The 22293-nt window shown below is 37.3% G+C and overlaps 1 protein-coding gene across 1 annotated transcript in view; it reads left to right on the forward strand.

The window, feature by feature from the left end:
• LOC149137097 (uncharacterized) overlaps window positions 1–18710 on the forward strand; it is a 46128-nt gene extending 27418 nt beyond the window's left edge. Inside the window, exon 2 of the transcript XR_016239824.1 lies at window positions 18598–18710. The gene's annotated coding sequence lies outside the window, so the exon portion shown is untranslated. The remainder of the gene's footprint in view (window positions 1–18597) is intronic.
• Window positions 18711–22293: the final 3583 nt, after the last annotated feature.

The raw sequence follows: 22293 nt of genomic DNA on the forward strand, positions 1-22293 counted from the left end.
TGATGATGATAGATATATATATATATATATATATTTATATATATGTATATGTATATATATATATATATATATACCAGGTGACATGCCCGGTAATCCCTGGGAAAGCGGGCTTATCCCTTGGTTCCATTCTCATAATTGTTTCACTAATCCAGTAACAACAATACAAAGTATGTAGCCCTTAAAACGGTTTTTGTGTATTTATTGAGAATACCGAACTGTCTTACAAAGGCTCTTGATTTTAGAAATTCCCAATAAGTTATGAATACCCAAATTGTGAAGTCAGTTATGTAATAACAGGCTAATCAGATATGAGATAATAACAATTCAAAATAATTAACTGTGAAAAAAGCTTTTGTGCATTCCCAGAGAATATTACCCTCAGCAGCGCTAGAGTTGGTATATTCATGAATAAGTCACTAACCGAAATAAGTGGATCTATTGTTTAGGAGAATTCTATTAATTTGTTTCAGCCTTGTACTGGATAAATTGAGAAAATAACTAAAATAGTTCAAATACTAAGAAATAAGTATATTCAATTTCATTTTTACCAAATAATTTATGAAGGAGGGAATGGGTTATTTCCCTTGGAAGCTTAAAACCCCTAATTTACGAAGAATGGAATGGGTTCCTTGGAAGCTTAAACTAACTACGCCTGCTGTTCAACCACGCCCAAATGTTATTCCTCCCGCCATTTACCTGAACATTTTTTCGAAATCAATTCATACTTAAAACCTCCCCAGACACATAAGCAATGTGTGTGTGAAGTTTAAGAAAATCGGCCAAGCCATTTTGGTACAAAACGGGGATTTACCGACACACACACACACATACGCACACACACTTTCAGTTTTAATAAGTAAGATAACATCTGTAAGTCAATTTTATCCATTTTCTCATTCATAAAATTTTTTAAATACCTATACGTTTCAATGATAAACTAATATACTTGGTTTTCACTGAACGCTGGTATAAGCCAAAGAACTAGGATGCTCGCATCCCTTAAGGGAATTTACTTCCTTGTCTTAATAATATATATATATATAATCATCAGATGGGTGGGGTTTGGGGGGTGATTCTTTTTGTGTTGTATTTTTTTTTTATTTTAGTCACTCAAGTATCTTGTCTCTATTTTAGTGTTGAGCTATGTTATGAGTACTGCTTCCATCATTGTCTATTTTTCTATTTTTGTAGTGAGTCCTGGATAGTACAAATGTGTTATCTACTGTTTTTCTATCTAGTTTTGTTTTGTGTCATGTGGTGAAGAGCATTGCAATTGTTCCTTGTTGAGTTGACTAGCGGGTGTCTTGATTTGTATGGCCATTATAACATTTCAATCATAAAGTTCACATCTTCTACATTTTCAGTTAGATTTACAAATTACATTGGTCATTAACAGTTTGTTCACAGGTTTACGTGCTTGTGAATTGTTTCTGATAAAAAAAATTCTTACTTTTAGTGTTTTCCTAGTATATCATTAGTTAATTTGTGGTTTGGTATAATGTATATTATGTTCTCTTTTATGAGGTTTTTGATAATGCATTCATCTGTTCTATAATTACTACACATTTGGTCCATATAATACATTTTATGTATGGTTTATGTATTTCAAATTGATGATGATGTCTGATATATTTATTACATTGTATTTTTTTTTATAGTGCTCTTTAGCTTGGTTTTATTTGTTAGAATATTTATTGTTAAGTGTTTGCTTCATTCTTTGATTTTTGTAGTTTGTTTCTCTTTGTAGAAGAGAATCCAAATGCTCTTCTATTTTAGGATTTTTGTCACTGATATTTTGCGTTTGTTCAGACACCCACATAAATATATGCATTTATTTGTGTCTTTGTAAATGGACATGACCTGCTTCTCGTTTTGTATGTGAATGTTTATCTAGATAAGGAGTCTTGTATTGCAATGAATTTTATTTGTATTACACTACTTGTTAGATTTTAGTAGAGTTGTTTTTTAGGTCTTCCATTAAATTCTCAAAGTTTTCCTATGTATCTGTTGTTCAAGCCTATAGTCCACATACCTGATGGGTATTGTATATTTATGTCTTCATACTAGAGACACAGATGTGGCTGTGTGGTTAAGAAGTTTGTTCCCTAAACATGGTTTCGAGTTCAATCCCACTGCATGGCTCCTTAGGCAAGTGTCTTCTATTACAGTCTCAGGCCTTCTAAGTGGATTTGTTAGGTGGAAAATGAAAGACATCTGTTGAGTGTGTATCAGTGTATATGTTTGTGTCTCCTTGTCTTGGCATTGTGTGATAATTGTAAATGAGTGTCGCTGCCATATGAGTAGTGTCATTCGTTTCCAATATTCTGCACAAACATGTCTGGCCATAGGAGAAATATTACCTTGCTTGGAAGCAGGTAAGGGTTGGTGATAGGAAGAGATCAAGCTATAGAAAATCTACCTCAATGAACTAAAAAGTGTGGACTTCTGGTTAACCTCTATCTCATAAAAAATCTAGAAGTGAAATGCATAGAATATTGGAATATTTGAATGCCAGCTTAGGTGTCATAAGTTCAAATTCTCTGAAAACTTTTCATTATGTCTCTCTGTACAACACACTCTATTCAATGTAATTTCAGTTTATCTAACTGGAAAAATAACTGCCAAAGTTTTCTGAGAAAGTTGTGATGAATAGAAGAAATATAACCCATAAGGGAATCTTCTACATTGTTGCTTGATCTGTTTTTAAGAGACCACCAGATCTCTCTCAGATCACATCCTACACATCATTTCCCTACTTTCTGATTTCTCTACAGATTTATGATGCTACTGCTCTCCACACATTCTGTACCACTGCTTATCACTTCTTCTTTCCTGGGCCACTTCTATCTCTCTCACCTCCCCTCTCCATACTGAATTCACCATCAACCACATCTCCACCCTTGCTCATTTTTTGGCTACATTTAGCCTCAACTTTAACTGTCACTCTTCTCCCACACTTTTATTAAATTACTGACTCTTTCCTTCCCTCCTGATCCAGTCAGTATTCTTTATCATATTCACCTTGTTGTACCTTGAGAGTATGCTCTTGTACAACGTTTTTCAAACTGTGGGTTGCGAGAAAAATAAAATGGGTTGTAACAAAAAAGAAGGAAAGAAAAAAAAATGCAAGCGGGTGTAACATGCAGAATATAAACCAGTGTTTTTCAAACTGTGGGTCCTGACCCTTCAATGGGCTGTGAGATAAATAAAATGGGTTGTGATAAAAAAGTTTGAAAAACGGTGCTCTAGTACCCTGTCACCACCCTCTTTATCTCTATTCCAGTTATTCTCACCCTTTTTTTTTTTTATGCACCCTTTTAAAGCCTAGTCAGGCTCATGGGCCCGGTTTCCCGGTTTCTATGGCGTATGTCCCCCCCCCCCCCCAGCTGGATGGGACACCAGTCCATCGCAGCTTTACTCAAGAAGCAGGAAGAAAGAGTGAGAGAAGGTTGGGGCAAAAGAGTACAACAGGAGTCGCCACCCCACCCCTACTGGAGCCTCGTGGAGCTTTAGGTGTTTTCGCTCAATAAACACACACAACACCCGGTCTGGGAATTGAAACCGCGATCCCTCGACCGCGAGTCCACTGCCCTAACCACTGGGCCATTGCACCTCCACTATTCTCACCCTACCCTAATATAATGTAGGGTAGCCATGTATCTCTCCTCTATAGCAAGACATCTGTGCTTGTCCCTCTATCATATCATTGAGCCACCTTCCACTTTCTCAAATACACTCCCACTTAGTTGATGGGGCTTTTTCTTGTCTTGCAAGTTGCTTTATGACTTCACTGGTGCCAGTGTCATGAAAAAGAATACAGTACATGCTGTAAAGTGGTTATCATTAGGAAGAGCATCCGGTCATAAAACACTGGGGCCTGATGCAGCTTTGTCAAACTGTTCAACCCATGCCAGCTTGGAAAATGGGTATTAACCCTTTAGCATTCAGATTATTCTGTCAAATGTAATGCTTATTTATTCACATTTTTAGAATTAATCATGTATTGTCTTATAGCCTTATATATTTTTATGAGATAACTGTTAGTTTTTAGAATGATATTGTAGGATAGGTGTGAGGGAGCCAGGTCTGGCCAGTTTGAATATAAAACAAGTAGAATATTTTGGCTGGATATGGCTAATTTAAATGCTAGAGGGTTAAATGATGATGATATTTAACAATGTGGTACTGGGCATATGAAAAGACTGGTTGGTCAAAGTTTTAATTATATAGGTCTGCTGTATTTAAGCTTACCTGGAGTTAAACAACAACAACAATATTAGTTTTTAGGTCTTGAGTTCAAATTCAGTGCAGGCATTGCATTATGTATTCGTGCAGTGCACTTGGTAATACATACTTCAGTTCATCTAGTTGACTGGTATAGCTGTCAGGTCTTCTGGGAATGTTGCTTTACTAGCATTCAATACATGTTGGCATCCAATACTGTGGGGAGATTTGTCTGTCATCATCATCATCATCATCATCATCATCATCATCATCATCATCATATCTTTAATTCTATAGAAGCCATAGTGAAGCTATGGCCATCTGGACCCATGTGGGTTTTAAAAGGATTAATTCTCTACAATCCCTCAGCAGACATTAAACTGCTGTCAGAACAAAGAGCCTTTTCTGAATTTTAGACGTCAGTTATGTTTGCTAATATAATTGTCATCAAAGTTCAAATACCGAAGGAAATGGATGAAAAATTGGTTACTAAACATTTTTTTTCTTTTTTTGTATTTTTTGTTCTTGTTTTTATTGATTGATTGATTTCTTTCTTTATTGGTCAATTTGCTTTTAACAACTCAACTTAGGTGTTTTATATTTTTAATGAATTGACAAAATTTTTTTGCAGTTCATGTATATATGCATGTATATGTATATTCTTAAATCCATAATTAAAGCCTAACAGCTCGACACAATACCAATATAACAAATCGACCGTATGATATTTATTAATAATTCATTAAATTTAATTAATAGTTGTAGGACATGCCTGAAAAAATGTGAAAACAAAAAAATGAGTGATATGAAACAAAAAGAAAAAAGTACAGTACAATTTTCAGTTGGTAATAGTCCTCTGTTATTGTATTAATGTGTGGCTGTTTTAATAATGCTTTTGGATTGCCAATAATATCCAACAGGAAACATTTTATGATTATCCATTATTGCACATAATAGTATAATAAATATTGGTTTCAGAAATTGCTGGCCTATCCTATGTGTCCCATGTTGCCAATCTGCTTCCTGAAAGTAATAATTTTACAAAGATAAACCACCAACTGAGGCAGCAGTAAGTCTGGCAGTGCTTCTCTACCTCCACACAGTACCAACAGGAAGAATTAAAAACTCCAATGAGAACAAATTAAATAATTAATATGGAAGTATTGAAAATACTGGAATAAGTTGCAAAGTAAAACTAGCATCCACATGAATATAGGAATATGGTAATATTGATTTCTGGGTTCAAGAGAAAGGATATAGTGGATTATATCAACCCAAATTTATGACTGGTACTTATTTTATTAGTTCTAGATGGATGAAAGGCATCTGGGACATTGAATCTGGTATGATTTAAACATTAAATGTAAAGAGAAATAACTAAAATACTGCAAAGAAGATGGTTATATTGAAACAACCCCAAGCATTGCATTCTAGTTATAGAGTAATGGAGAATAGACTAATGAAGGAACCTCTTTGAGGTTGATCAACCTACTAGAAACAGCAGCCAAATATTTCTCAAACTACACCTCACAATCTTAGAAATGTAAGGCAGTGAACTGATAGAATCATTAGCATATTGGACAAAATGCTTAGTGGTATTTCTTGCAGGTCTTTACATTCTGAGTTCAAATCCTGTCAAAATCAACTTTGCCATTCATCTTTCCAGGTCTGATAAAATAAAGTACCAGCCAAGTACTGGGATCAATGTAATTGACTTTTCCCCTCTCCTCAAAATTGTTGGCCTTGAATAGACTGGTATCCCATTCAGGGCCATGTTGTAACTTGGGTCACTTACATGCCATGGAAATTGAGTAACCAGCCATATGAGACCTAAGGATCGAGGGGAGGTGGGAATCTAGGAAATGTAGGTTTTTGTGGGGAGTTTTTTCCTGTTTAATATCAAACCAGGATTCTCAGCAAGTGTTCTTAGTTATGCTTATGATGGATTCTGCAGTTTCCATCTATCAAATTTCACTCACAACCTGAGATTATGGTAGAAGACATTTGCCCAAAGTGCTGTGAGTAGGATCAAACTTGGGACAATATGATTGCAAAGCAAACTTCTTGGCTACTCGGCTGTCCCTGCATAATGTAGTCCTAGATATACAATGCCCATGAAAAAGATAAATTGGGCATCACTTGGATGTCTTTGATCACAATTCTGCTCACTTCGGGCTGAGACCTGGGGCTAAACAACAACTTCAATAAAATGAAGTCAATTCTACTAGGTTTTGAACATAGAAAAGTGAAACACTGAACTAGGACACTACAAAGCAATATTAAATATTTACTGTCTGTATCTTGTAAGGAACGACCGTGCGAACTCAAAAAGGAGATATGGTGACGAATGGAAAAACAGAGGACTCCTTTTATTTAAACGTGTCACACGGTCGAACACACAATTATATGTCAATGATGATGATGATATACAAGATATGTTATGCGACGATAACATATGTGACCAGTAATGAAAGACCACAACCGTATTAGATAAATAACAGAGATATTTATTGTAGCGTTAAAGATGTATGTCTGTGTGTGAGTGTGAATGCGACATATAATAACATAATCAAAGACAGGCCGTCGTACAAAGAAAAGTGTGTATGTGAGTGATACATGTATGTGTATGTGAGTTATTACAGCAAATAGAAAGAGTCAATAACACGTGAGCAATTATACCAGTTCTTTAGTACACTCTAGGAAAAGTTCTGTATGTGAAAGTGAGGGGGCTGAGTGTGGCAGAGCTGATCACTAGTTGTGATGTCGTGGCATCGATGCCGGGCCGTGATTCTTGTTATACAGATGTTCGTCGCTGGCTGAGAACTCTTGTCTGTTTATTTATTGTGGTGAAGCTGAGTCACCTAACAGAATCGAAGAGAGAGAGGTGCCGCGGTGGTTTGGTGTACATAGTAAGTCGTGTTGACGCTGGTGGTATAGAGGCTGCTTGGTAGTAATCGTGTTGGTCATGACGATGATGCTGGTCAGTAGTCGTAGACTCTTGTTGCTGATGTGGCGACGGCGGTGGTCATCATGGCTGGACGAAGCTGCTGAAGTGGTCGCTGGCTGCTGCTGCTGTCGTGTGGTACACGGAACAGTTCTCAAAGAGAAACTGGACCGAGACAAATTTGTTGGGTATGAGTTAAAGCTATTTATAACAAACTATTGGCTCCCGATGGCTTCAGTTTAATACTCTATCACGTAACCTTATTAGGGGCTGTAATTGGTCAGTTTGCGTTCTGGCGGGAACGGTTCGAAGAAGTTGCCGATTCGAATAATAATCAGTCACGTGATGACAAGGAATGGGTTCTCTACTACGCTCGCATTTATTTATATTTAAATGAAAAGATTGTATGTAATGGCGATAGTAGTTTGTATCTAATGGTGGGAGGTAGTTTCACTACAATCTGTTATATCATCTTAACAGGAGCAGATGTGGCTGTGTAATTGTCAAGCTTGTTTCCCAACCATGTGGTTTCAGGTTCAGTCTCACTGCATGGCACCTTGGGCAAGCATCTTCTATAATAACTAAAGCCTTGTGAGTAGATATGGTGGGCAGAAACTGAAAAAGTATGTGTGTGGGGGAGTGTAAGTGCATCTTTGTTTGTCTCCTTGTCTGCATATTATGCAATAGTTGCATACAAACATCACCACCATACAAGCAATGCAGCTTGTTTCCAGTCTTTTTGTGAAAGTGTCTGGCTATGGGAAAAATATTACTTTGCTTAGAAACAGGTGAGGGCTGGCCACAAGAAAGGGCATCCAGCCTTAGAAAATCTACCTCAACAAATTCCCTCTGACCCATGTAATCAAGGAAAAGTGGATGTTAAATAATGATGATAATGATAAAATAATAATTGTTCCTAACTTAGGTACAAAGCTTAGCAATGCTGAGGAAACTAATGAAGCAGAGGTAGGGAGGGGTGCAGCTTGTTGAACCTCAGTATTTCACTGGCATTTTACTACATTGATTCCAAAAGGATGAAAGGAAGGCAAGGTTGGTTCATACAGTGTACCCTTTACAAAGAGAAAGAGAGGGAGAGAGACCCTTTGTTGCTAGCATGTGTGTGTGTTGTGTGCAAACATAGTATGAGGTTACATTTGCTTCAGAACCACATAGTTTTGAATTCGATCACACAATAGGATTCCTTGGACAAGTGTCTTCTTCAATAAAGAGAATCAAGAGATAGGACAAATACTACAAGGTATTTTTTCCCAACCATTGTAATGTTTCTGTCAATGTCCTATAATGATATTTTATGAGCTTAATGATTTTTTTTTTTAAGAGATGAAGAAAGAATCACTTAAATTGATTCCAGTCAATAAATGGAGAAGTCAGTCTTTGCGGATTTTGAACTGAAAATATTTTTATGCCTAATTAAAAGATAATTTCCATACTAACTAGGAATCCTCTCTCTAAGCACTCTGCTGAGAGAAATAGCAGCCAAAATACCTTCAAATCTTAGAGACAAATTTGATTATGTTGTAACCATATACAAAAAAATCAAATGTCTTTAATTATAAGTTTACAGAATCAGAGGGATGACCTAGAATCACCTCCCTCTCTACTATATTCCCACTTGATCAAAAGAGGTCTTAGTCTTGCAAGATTCATGGAAACCTCACTAGTGCTGGTGTCACATAAAAAGATGCACCCATAATACACTGTAAAGTGGTTGGTATTAGAGCATCCAGCCATAGTCATCTCACCAAAGCAGACATTGGGACATGATGCAGTCTTTGGGCCTTTTAGATTCTGTCAAACTGTCCAAACCATGCTAGCATGGATCATGAATATTATAATTTTATAATGACCATGACATTTTCAGTAGCAGAACTGGCCTAATGATGAACCATGTTTCATGTGGTCTGCTTCTTGAAAAGTGTTGTCCATGCCTGGTTTGAGATTTGATCTGACTATATAGCAGTTTAGGCAAGGGTCTTCTATAGCCCTGGTTTGACAAGGGTCTTCTATAGCTCTGGTTTATGTGTGGAATTTGGCAGGCAGAAACTCTGTGTGTGTGTGTGTGTGTGTGTGTGTGTGTGTGTGTGTGTGTGTGTGTGTGTGTGTGTGTGTGCATACATGCGTGCGTGTGCATAATTATACATTTTATCTATGCTTTTCATGCTGACATGCGTTAAGATATTTTGACAGGACTCAATAGGTTCAGAGGATCCTGTCTTGCTTCAGTATCTCAGTTTTCATATGGTTTCTACAGCTAGATGCTTTTCTTAATACCAGCCACTTTATAGAGTGTATTGGATTCATTTTTTTTCATGACACTAACTCTAATGAGGCTGCTTTGTAAGACTTGCAAGATTAAAAGAACCCCTCAACCCCACACCAACTGAGAGATTAATGTATAAAGGGGCAGCAGGAACAGGTTTAGTGTTATAGAAAAGATTCTTGGTTACATTGCTCACACACACACACACACACACACACACACACACACACACACACACACACACACGTATATGGCTTCTTCTATTTGGATTGTTTGGCACATCTTTATCGAGCCTTCATCCTGAATATGCATCATATGCCCCAACAAATCACGTCTTGTACATAATTTGTAATTCTTCTCATACTCAGTTTTTCCTCTGTTCATTTGTGATCTGTCGTTTACTGACACAAGCATTGCATATCCAGTGGAACATGCCTCCCTAATTTCTTTCTAATCTTCCTACATCCCCCATATTCAGTGTTCATATTTTGCTACCATGCAGCATCATACTTCATACACAAGCATCATACAGTATGTCCTTTAGAAAGAGAGAGAGAGAGAGACTCTTTGTTGCTAGCGTGTGTGTGTGTGTGTGTGTGTGTGTGTGTGTGTGTGTGTGTGTGTGTGTGTGTGTGTGTGTGTGTGTGTGTGTGCAATCATGGCTCTGAGGTTACATTTGCTTCAGAATCACATGGTTTTGAGTTCGATCACATAATAGGGTACCTTGGACAAGTGTCTTCTTCAATAGGCCCAGATTGTGAGTCAAATTTATTTGACTGAAATTGTACAGATGTACATGTTTATATGTATAAATGTATTTATGCACAAGTGCATGTTTTTATCTCAATTTATATAAATATGTGCAGGTGTGGCCATGTGGTAAGAAGTTTGCTTCTCAACCACATGATTCCAAGGTCAGTCTCACTGCATGGTACCTTGGGCACATGTATTCTACTATAGTTGTGGGCTGACCAAAACTGTATGAGTGGATTTGGTAGACAGAAACTGAAAGAAGCCCATCACATGTATGTATACATACATGTGTGTGTGTGTCAATTTGTTTGTGTTTGTCTCTCATCACTGGTTAACAAACGATGTTGGTTTATTTATGCCCCCATAACTTAGTGTTTCAGCAAAAGTGACCAATAGAATAAATGCCAGGCTCAAAGAAAAAAAAAAGACTGGGGTTGATTCACTTGATTAAAACTCCTTCAAAGTGTCACCCCAGTATGGCCACAGTCAAGTGACTGAAACAAGTAAAAGATTATATGTGTGTGTGTGTGTGTGTACTAGTTTTATACTGGTGAAGCATTCTTCATGTGAAGGGTATTTGAAACTCAAGCTTCTAAGCTGTGGGAAAGTAATCAACTGAAGCAATAACATTAATCTACTTTATTAAACATGTTGAGTACTCTTTGTTCACTCTACTTACATTACATAATTTTATGGCATTATGCAAACATAAAAACTGTGTGTATGTTACATATTTATGTGTGAGTGAGTTTAGTTATGTGTGTGTATATGTGTGTATATATGTTGTATAACATATATTATCATCATTATTTTAGTAGGCATTAAGTAATAATGATGGTCAGATATGTGTGTGTATGTGTGTTTGTGTTATCTTTATATATATATATATATATATATATATATATATACACATATATATATATATATATATATAAAGATATGTGTGTGTCATGGTTAGTTTAATAATTCAGCAATTATGAAGTCAAGTGATTTTGTAAATACACAACATTGTGTGTGTTGCATACTGGAAAATAGTGCCATAATTCATGAACTAAATCTCTAACATTGTATCCACCCATCTGGTCATTGTAACTCTTTGCAATAGAAGAAACAATTTTCATTATAATTTCACCAATCAGAGCAATAGTAAGAGGTTCTCAGACACTTATTACCTCACTTCATCTCTCTCTCTCTCTTACGCACTTACTCCCTCCATCCCTCCCTCCATCAACATCAAGCTTGTCAGTCAATATTTTGAGTGAAACAATCAATACCTAACTTATCTAATGCAGGTGTGATAGACTGAGTCACAAGTCAATGAGTAAACATCTGAAACTACAAGGCAATTCTGTTGTAACTTGACTTTGTTCAACATAAACATAAAATCTCCTTCAACTACCTATTCAGCCATCTTTAAAATGGAGGCCACAGAAATAGTAAATAGTACAAGTGTATGTCATCTATATATATATATATATATATATATATATGTATATATATGTATATATGTATATATATGTATATATGTATATATATGTATATATGTGTATATATGTATATATATGTATATATATGTATATATGTATATATGTATATATGTATATATATGTATATATGTATATATATGTATATATGTATATATATATGTATATATATATGTATATATGTATATATATATGTATATATGTATATATATGTATATATGTATATATATGTATATATGTATATATATGTATATATATGTATATATGTATATATATGTATATATGTATATATATGTATATATATATATATATATATATCTATGTGTTTGTACATATATCTATGTGTTTGTACATATATATATATATATATATACATATATATATATATATATATATACGTGTGTTTGTATATATAAATATATTTGTGTTTAAGTGTATGTATATATCTATCCATGTGTGTGTTTTTGTATCTATATATTTGTGCATTGGAATGTATGTATATATGTATGCATGTATGTATGTATATATAAATGTGTGTGTGTGTTTATATCTCCTTACATGGGTTAAACAGGCTTGCTCACCTAGACAGGTCAGAGGTATTACATTTACCTCAGGTTTCATTTTGATTTGGCTTTCTACAGCAAAATGTCCTTCTGAACATCAACCATTTTACAAAGTGAACTGGGCACATTTTTTGTGGTACCAGTACTAGAGAGGTAGCCATGTCCTCATCACAACTAAAGGAATTTCACAACTCCAAGTCTCTGCTCACTCATCCACTTTTTTACAAATTGAGAAGTATGAGTGCCAGAAATATGAATGATAGTGATGAGAAGGATGTGTAGTGGCAGGATGAGTGATAAGGAGTGCTCAGTATTTTGAGATAGGTACCAATATTGAGGACAATACGACTGAAACAGTGGGGAGTTGGCAGGTGTCTATGTCTGTGACCAGGGGATAAAGCAATGACAGAGGCCCAAGAGAAAAGGTATATGAAAAGGTGACACAAGGTGGTGATTGGCTTACAGGAAGGGAAGGACAAGGCCAAGTTAACTGAACACATGTGGTGCAATATGTCCACATACACATAGACGAAGGGATGGGCCAGAGGGATTGTATGATGAAGGTGGTGGCATGGCAGTTGGAAAGTAGATGAATTGAGTACCAGTGAGTTGCATAAAAGAATGAAGAAAGAGTCAAAAAAGGTGTAGGGTATCTTGACTGGAAGCAATGTATGGTGACCAGAAGAAATCTACTGAGTATGAGTATGGATGAAAGAATACAAATCAGTACAATGTGTGGCAGACAGAAGAGAGAGATCTGCCATCTTCCTTAGTCAAACCGACAGTATGGTGCAGTGCTTTTGGTAAGTGGGTGTGAGTGAGTGATGAGTAATAGGGGCATCGGTGCAGGCAGTATGAGCGAGAGAGATAAGGCTTAGGCAAAAGAGACATGGGTGACTCTGGTATAGGCACTAGACAGAATGAGTGATGGAGACATGTGATGCAAGGAACAAGGCAGAAGTGACAAAGGTGTGAGTGATATAGGTGTTAAAGAGAGAGTGGCTATCAAAAAGTCAATGATGTTGACCATACAATAGGCAGAAATGCATGCATATATGTACACCATTTTATCATCATCATCACCATCGTTTAACGTCTGCCTTCCATGTTAGCATGGGCTGAACAATTTGACAGAGGACTGGTGAACTGGATGGCTGTACCAGGCTCCAATCTGATCTGGCAGTTTCTACAGCTGGATGCCCTTCCTAACGCCAACCACTCCGAGTAGTGGGTGCTTTTACGTACCACCAGCACGAGGGCCAGTCATGCACTACTGGCAACAGCCATGCTCAAAATGGTGTTTTTAACGTGCCACCTGCACAGGAGCCAGTCCAGCAGCACTGGCAACGACCTCGCTCGAATGATTTTCTAACATGCCACTGGCACAAGTGCCAGTAAGGCCATGCTGGTAATGATCACACTCAAATGGTGCTATTTACGTGCCACTAGCATGTAAGCCAGACAGCTGCTCTGGCATGATCACACTTGGATAGTGCTTTTAGTGCTCCTCTGGTACAGGTGCCAGTCATCGAATATGGTTCAATTGCGATTTCGATTTCACTTGCCCCAACAGGTCTTCGCAAGCAGAGTTTAGTGTCCAATGAAGGAAAGGTTGGCATGGGTGCCAGTCGTCAAATTTGGTTTGATTTCGATTTCAAATTCACTTGCCTCAACAGGTCTTACGTGGTACATACCTGTATAAACATAATCTGACATAATTTTACTGGTTGTTTTGCCTAGCCTGAGAAGGCAAGCAGGTCTTCTCCCTAGCAGCCTTACTACCAATCAATGAATCCTTTGTTACCTCTTTTGTGAGGCGTAACAAACTCAAATCTGATTTGATCATTTAATGCCAAATCTTCCTCAGTTTCCTTCTTCCATAGATTCCATTTACTTTGAGCACAGGCATGCACGTCACATGCCTATATCAAAGCAATCTTCTTTCTTGCACACTACACCCGATTCCTCTTATACTCAGTTTCCCTCTCAGTTTATTTGGGCTGTCATGCATGCACACACACATACACACATGCACACTCCATGATGGGTTTCCATACAGTTTCCATCATTTACCATATTCATTCACAAGACATTAATCACCCAGGACTATTATAGAAAGCACTTACCCAAGGTACCATGTGCCTATGCCTGTGCCCATGTGTGTGTGTGTGTGTGTGTGTGTGTGTGTGTGTGTAAGTATGTATCAAACATGGGAATTCATGAACACGAGAAGGCTGTGAGAACAGCTTGAAGAACCAGGTAAATACCCTTTGGAAGATGGAAAGAAGCGACGCATGTGGCACTTATAAGTTTGTTTACAAAATGTTCTCGTGTGTGTGTGTGTGTGTGTGTGTGTGTGTGTGTGTGTGTGTGTGTGTGTGTGTGAACTGTAAATAAGTGTACCTGCATATGTTTAATAAACATTCAGCCTTACTGTGAGACCTGGGATAAAACACCAGGAATCTTTCTGCTAAAAGAATGGGAGAACAACTCATATTGTTGGTTCATCAGGTGTGTCTATTTCTTTTGGTGTTAGATACTCCCTAAAAAAAAAAACAGCAATAACCAAACAAAACTAGTGAAGCTGTTTTTTAGGTTTATTCTGCAGAAAATTCCCTGTGGTTTCACCTCAGCACCTATTTGCCCAGAGAAGCTAAATGTATGTTTACTAAACGTGCATATGTAAACTTACAATTAATCTCATTCATGCTGCTTAGTACTTTTGTTAATTAATATGCACTGCCAGCAAATGTACTGAGAAGCAAATAAATAAAATTGCAGCCTTCTACTGTAGCACTTTTTTGTTAGTCAGCTTTTCTCTCTCTCCCCCCTCCTCCTCGCAAATACATAAATAAATTACATTAATTAATGTATATTTATATATATTATAATCAGGTAGTATAGGAAGGTGTCATGCCTAATGTTTAGTAGCATCATTATCAACTACTACAAGGAGATGCACTTGAGTGGGGCAATTATAGAGGCATCAAATTGTTCAACTAGGTAATGATTACAGAAAGCTGCCATAGCACAATTGATTTGAAACAGAATTAGCCTAGACAAGATAGTCCAAGTTTGTGCTTAGAACAAGTATAACTTATGTCATATTCCTAATGAGATGACTATATGAGAAGAATTTAGCTAAGGGTAAGCCCCTATATCAAGTATTTGTTGCTCTGGAGAAGGCCTTTACCAGAATACCATAAATTTAATTTAATGATTACTAAGGAAACTAGGTGTAGATAAATAGCCTGTGAGGGCAGTACAAACCATGTACAAAGGCACACTCAGTAAAGTGAGTCAGCAATAAGGTCTATGAATTTAACATATAGGTAGGGGTTCATCAGGCCTCTGTTGCAAACCCTCTCCTGTTTATTATAGTTCTACCTCCCATAAGAGAGGACTTTAAAACATGCCTGTCTCTGGGAACTTCTCTATGCTGATGACCTAATCCTTATAGCCAAATCTGTAGATTTGGAAAAGAAATGTTAGAGCTGGAAGCATAACCTAGAATTAAGAGGCTTCAAAATAAGTTAGGTGACCTAATCAGCAACAGAGGTGGGTGTACTGAAAGCAGAGTAATCAGGGCAGAGAAAACTATTACCTCTATTACTCACACAGAGTAAAAGGCTGATTGTATTATGCTTGTGTACGAAGTGTTATGCTGCATGGTAGTGAGATGTGGGTTTTGAATGCAAGGGTTTCTAAAGACTGGATAGAAATGAAGCTGGCATACTACACTGGGTATTCAATATTAGTGTGCAAGAATGATGGAACACAAATAAGCTGTGAGAAAAACTTGTAGTGGCGCGAAATTATAGCCACCATTGAGGAAGTACTATCTGCGCATGCGCAAGGGACTTGCCTTCCCGGAAGCCCCTCGAGTGCACATGTGTAGTAAAACTACTACTTAAAGAGTTTGTTTCACTTTCTAAGCCTGTTGAGCGCGATACCTTCGACTTGACAACACCTTGCTCCTCAACGAAGCACTCTTCACCACAATGCCTTTCGATGAGATAGCTACTTGCTCCTCTGGCATGCATCAAGGAAGCTCTTAACCTTCCAATACCGATTACAAGTTAATCAGCCGCTGCTAAGCTGAATGACACGGGGTTTGTAAAACCAAGCATCATCAAAAATAAAACTTATTTTTATTATGTTGTTAATTGTTCTACTGTTTTCTTAATATATAATTATGTTTAAAGGTGATAGAGAGAGACTAATGTCTCTATTGCAACTATCAAACTTTTACAAACTAAATATAAAGAATCTGTTATGGTGATGTGGAGTACAAGAGAGATAACTGCACTGTTATGAGTATGAAATGCATATGAAAGGTGACAACTGTATAAGGGAGTGCTAAACACTCAAAATGGTTGAAACTTGTGGAAAGAGGTAGATGTAAGAGGACATAGCATGAAGTGGTGAAAATTGCCTTGACTCATTACAAGGACACTCGGAACAAAGGACTGTTGATGATTGTCAACATGTGGTGCTGGAGAAGTTACTTCCCACCCTTAGAAGCAGGTAAAATGTTAGAAGTAATGAAGACTGGGTTGTATATCCACATTTGGGTCTCTGGCCCAGTGATTTCCTATTCAGCCTCCATTTACTTCCCTGCTCCTTGCCTCTTGAATACCTTTTCATGTCTATCACTCACCCTCTCACTCACTGTGCCATTCCACCTATGTGACAAAGACTGGTAATAAATCTGCCCTTCTTCAATAACTGTCTCAGTCACCATCTGTATTACCATTACCTCTCTCTTTCTCTCTCTCATTGCCTTCATGATGCTTGTTTAATGAGGAACTGTTAGTGTCCAATACACTTCATTGCCATCTATCTTCTGTCATCAGTCCTTCTCGCCCAGGTTACTTGGTTAGCAACACCCATCATTCTCTTTTATTGTCACCAGCCCATCTGTACAACTACCCATCACTCTCGCTCTCTTGTACCAATTCCCAGCCCATTTCTATTGCCCAGCTAATCTATGATTACCATTTGCTTGCTCTCTCCCATGTTCTGTCTGTCTGTCTCTGTCTGTCTGTCTGTCTGTCTGTCTCTCTCTCTCTCTGTCTCTGTCTCTCTCTCTCTCTCTCTTTCTCTCTCTCTCTCTCTCTCTCTCTCTCTCTCCTGTACTATAAGCCATCCTCCCTCAGGTCTTTCATAAATCCCCTGCATTCAAGGTCCACATCTCTTTACCATACTGCATAACATGTCACACACAAGCATCACACAATCTGCCCTTCACTCTGAGAAATATACCTTTTACTTCCAGCAGAGGTAAAAGCTTTCTCCTCCTCCTCCTCCTTCTTACTCTGCTTACGATCCTTTCATTACCCATCTCAATTGCTGATTACAGTCATCTTACTTTGAACCTTGTTAATCCCAAGATCTATCCTGATCTAACAGACTTATGCACAATGGTTCTCCCTCTCTGATTCTCCTTTATATTTTGAAACTCACACAATTATCCAGAACCATATGACTCATTGTCTCCTTACTTTTAGTAAGACAGTAGGATATGGTACTGAGAAAATTTGGCAATTTTCTTTTTTTTTTCCTAGTAGGAGGTAAAGCAACCATTTAGAGCAGTGGTTCTCAAACTCTTTTGGGCTGCCACCCCCTTGACACCCAGGCCACATTCCTAGCGTCTCCACCCCAACTAACCATCACAAACATAGACCTCTTCAAAGCAACTGTATTTAACAAATAAAACTTAACCTTACAAACCTATTATTTTGTTGTTTTTACATGAATTGCTACCCCATTATTGTCCCACTTTTCTTCAATGCCCCCTTGGAACTTTCCACTACTCCCAGTGGGTGCAATACTGCCCACTTTGGGAACCACCGATTTAGAGGACTCACATGGCTGAATGGTTAAGAAGCTTGCTTCCCAACTATGCGGGTTTCAGTTTCAGTTCCACTGCGAGGTACCTCTGGTAAGTATCTACTACTATAGCCCTGGGCTGACCAAAGCCTTGTATGTGTATGTGCATGTTTGTGCATCTTGACATCACATAATGGTTGTAAATAAACATCACCTTAATACAATTACTGTTGATCATATCCAGGCTTCCGTGAAAAATGTGCCTGGCCATAGAGAAATATTACTTTGCTTGAAAACAACTGATGGTTGGCAACATGTTAAATGATGATCAGGAAAAGCAGCAAGAGGGCATTATAGTGAACATTCAACCAACTCTGGTAATTTCATAAAAAGACAAAAGACACAAAAAAAAAGATTATGAAAATGTAAATGTCTATTTATTCTATGTGAGACAGTTTACATGTCTTCCATTGCTGTATGACAGACTATATAATATTAAGACCATTGTTTTACCAGGTGACAAACTTCTGCTTACCTCTCACAGCAATTCATTCAGCTTTGGCGAAGGGGAAAACATTTGGCTGAGTCATAGAAGTAAAAGTGAAAGAAACCTGTTGGACAAGTTTCGCACGACAATCCATTTACAGTTTCCACTGGCCACCCGGACGGAGTGAGGAAATAGAGAAATATAATGTTTAATGAAAGCTAAGGAAAAAAAAAAAAAGAGCATTAAAAACACAAGACTTTCAATGAGAAACAATTTGGTATAAGATAAGCATATACAAACATGTGCATACACTTAGATGTGCATTCACACATAAACATACTTGAATGTACAGATCTACACACACAAAAACCTGCATGTATACTCGTGCACATAACATACATACTTATATGCAAATACACACATATTTACATATATGCAAATCACATACTTATGCATACTCACATATACACACACATGCAGTTGCATTCTTATATACACAAACATTTATACACACACAGATGTATAAACCACTATCAAAAGTATCTTTATCTTAAAATTGTTTACTCTCCATAACACTGATATATTCTTCTCTTGTTGTTGGTAGTGGTATTTCACTCCATTTGAGACCTAACTGAGCAGATCTGTGATCAAAGACATTCCAGCCATGACTATCACATCTTTTTCTATATACATGGAACTCAGGATCACATTATCTAATGTGTCCTTTTCTGAGATAGTGAGGTAGGGGTGTTTTGGGTGAGATTTGACTGTTATCTCTAGCAGGTCTAGTAACTATATAGAAGTTCCTTGAGTAAACGTTTCTTGTAGGAGAGGAAGAGGGCTGTGAGGATAGATAAGGGATGGACAATCGGTTATATTTTATAATATTAAGATGGCTTTTTAAACTTCTCCAACACCATAGCAAAGAGAGGAGGAATTATATCAAAGCAAACTCGATCTTCCCAGTAATAAAATTTGGGGAGAACACAACAAATGTCACTAATATTCTTTATTTAAGGTAGGTCTGGTCGCTTCCGTTTAAGACCCATTGCTTTGAATAGTAATGGTAGTGACATTGGTATAATAAAAGGGGAGGGGTTGTAGTGGTGGTGATAGTAGCGGGGATGATGATAATGGTGATGTTGGAGATGGTATAAGGTGAGAGTGGGAGGGAAGATGGTTGTGGAGTAATGTTGGTGATGATGTAAGGAGATGGGTATAATGGAAATGGTATAATAGTGTTGGTCGTAGCAATGGTATGGGGGTGGTGGTGGTAGCAGTAGTAAGTGATATTTGTAATGGTATAGGAATGGTGATGGTTGTGGAGTTATGTTGGTAATGGTGTGGGTGGTGGTGGTATAACAGTGTTGGTCGTAGCAATGGTATGAAGGTGGTGGTAGTAGTAGTAAGTGATGTTCGTAATGGTATAGGAGTGGTGACGGTTGTGGAATAATGTTGGTGATGGTGTGGATGGTAGGTGGTGGTGGTGGTGAAAAGCATTTATGGAAAGTTTGATGCTGATCATATTGACAATAGGTGCAGACATAGCTGTGTGATATATATGTGTGTGTGTGTGTGTGTGTGTGTGTGTGTATGTATATCTATGTGTGTCTTTGTGTCTGTGTTTGTCCCCCCATCATGGCTTGTCAACCCCATCATGACTTGTCAACCCCATCATGACTTGTCAACCCCATCATGGCTTGTCAACCAGTGTTAATGTGTTTACATCTCTGCAACTTATCGGTTCAGCAAAGAGACCGATAGAATAAGTACTAGGCTTAAAAAATAAGTCCTGGAGTCAAACTGTTCAACAAAATCACTTCAAGGTGGTGCTCCAGCATGGCCACAATCAAATGACTGAAACCAGTCAACGAATAAAAGAATGAGTGTGTGTGCATGTGTGTCGTTGTGTCTGTGTTTGTCCCCCCGCCCCACCGCTTGACTACTAGTATTGGTGTGTTTACATTCCCATAACCTGGCAGCTCAGCAAAAAGGAATGATCGAATCAGTACTAGGCTTAAAAATAAATGTCCTGCGGTTAATTTTTTTTCAACTAAAACCCTTCGAGACACTGCTCCAGCATGGCCACAGTCAAATGACTGAAACAAATAAAAGATGATAATCAAAGCGGTGATAGTGCTTGTGGTGATGGTGATAAGTGTGGAAACAGCTTGTCATAGTAGTGATGGTAATGAAGGTAGGAATAATAGCAGTAGTTAAACAGAAGTTTGTTATAATGATAGTGTGGCAAACTCATAAGAGGTGGAGAGAGAACGTAAGTTCGTTTGCCCGAACATGAGAAATTATGGAATTCTCATTGATTGAAAATTACTGCCCATATACGAATTCTGAACTTCGTTGAAGAAGTCTTTTACAAGGATTCGTGTATGAACAGTTATATAAACCCTGATTTTCGGTAAACATTCCAGTGATCATTGGATACCACTCAAATCCATGACACTCACCCTTTTGAGTATTGGCTAATATTTATGCCATGTTCAATACTCAAATCCAACAATATTGAATTGTTGTGAAGTCTTATAGCTAGAATGAAAGATTTGTTAGTATAAAATTTAAGTGGTAATTCTCTACGATGAAATGACTTTATTTCTAAATGTACTATAAATGCCAAAAAAGTATATAATAAATTAATGTAGAAACTTAATTCCTTTTACTTCTCATTTCTTTCAACTTGTTGAATTTATTTCTGTTATTAAAATTTGTATAATAAACTGTTTATATTCTATATAAAATTTTATGTAGTTTTTACTAAATCCCCAATTTTATGATGTGGTGGTTTATCTACGACATCACATCAGAAAGTCACCAGTTTTTTTATGTGGGTGATATAACAGGTCGTTGAAGTGAGAGATATACTATATCTTTATTTACAATGTTTTCGATCGTACTAGGCTTAAAAATAAATGTCCTGCGGTTAATTTTTTTCAACTAAAACCCTTCGAGACAGTGCTCCAGCATGGCCACAGTCAAATGACTGAAACAAATAAAAGATAAAAGATGATCATCAAAGCGGTGATAGTGCTTGTGGTGATGGTGATGAGTGTGGAAACAGCTTGTCATAGTAGTGATGGTAATGAAGGTAGGAATGATAGCAGTAGTTAAACAGAAGTTTGTTATAATGGTAGTAATAAAATTTTATGAGAGAATGTGGTTTGTTGTGACAGTCATGCCTTTATCAATCATTGATAACATGGTCACAGACTTTTGAGAGAGATAATTAGGCCACTTGGCCTGTCCAAAGTATTTTCATAAATTTGCCTTAACCCATTCAGATTACTTTGTCAAATGCTATGCATATTCATTCACATTCTTTTGAATTAATTAGGATGTGATTGTTTATGATTTGAATGACATTATCAGATAGGTGTGAGAGGCCAGAACTGGCCAGTTTTGACATAAAACAGGTAGAACATTTTGGGCTGGATGTGGCCAGTTTGAATTCTAAAGGATTAAGTGTCCTTGCTTGTTTTCCAATTTTTGTTTAGTGCTTGTTTCAGTTATCTTGAGTAATATCATGCTTTCCTTTCATAAGTCCTAAGTTACACTGATGGCTGAAAAAAATTGATGTGTGGGGAACCTGTGAAAGAGGTAGACCCAGGAAAACACAGGAAAACATGTGATGAGATGGTGAAGCATGATCTTAGAATGTTGGACCTCACAGAGTTAATGACAAGTGAGCAAGACCTTTGGTGTGATGCTGTGCT

This window comes from Octopus bimaculoides, chromosome 2 (genome assembly GCF_046866305.1).
Source record: "Octopus bimaculoides isolate indiv1 chromosome 2, ASM4686630v1, whole genome shotgun sequence".
NCBI lineage: Eukaryota > Metazoa > Mollusca > Cephalopoda > Octopoda > Octopodidae > Octopus > Octopus bimaculoides.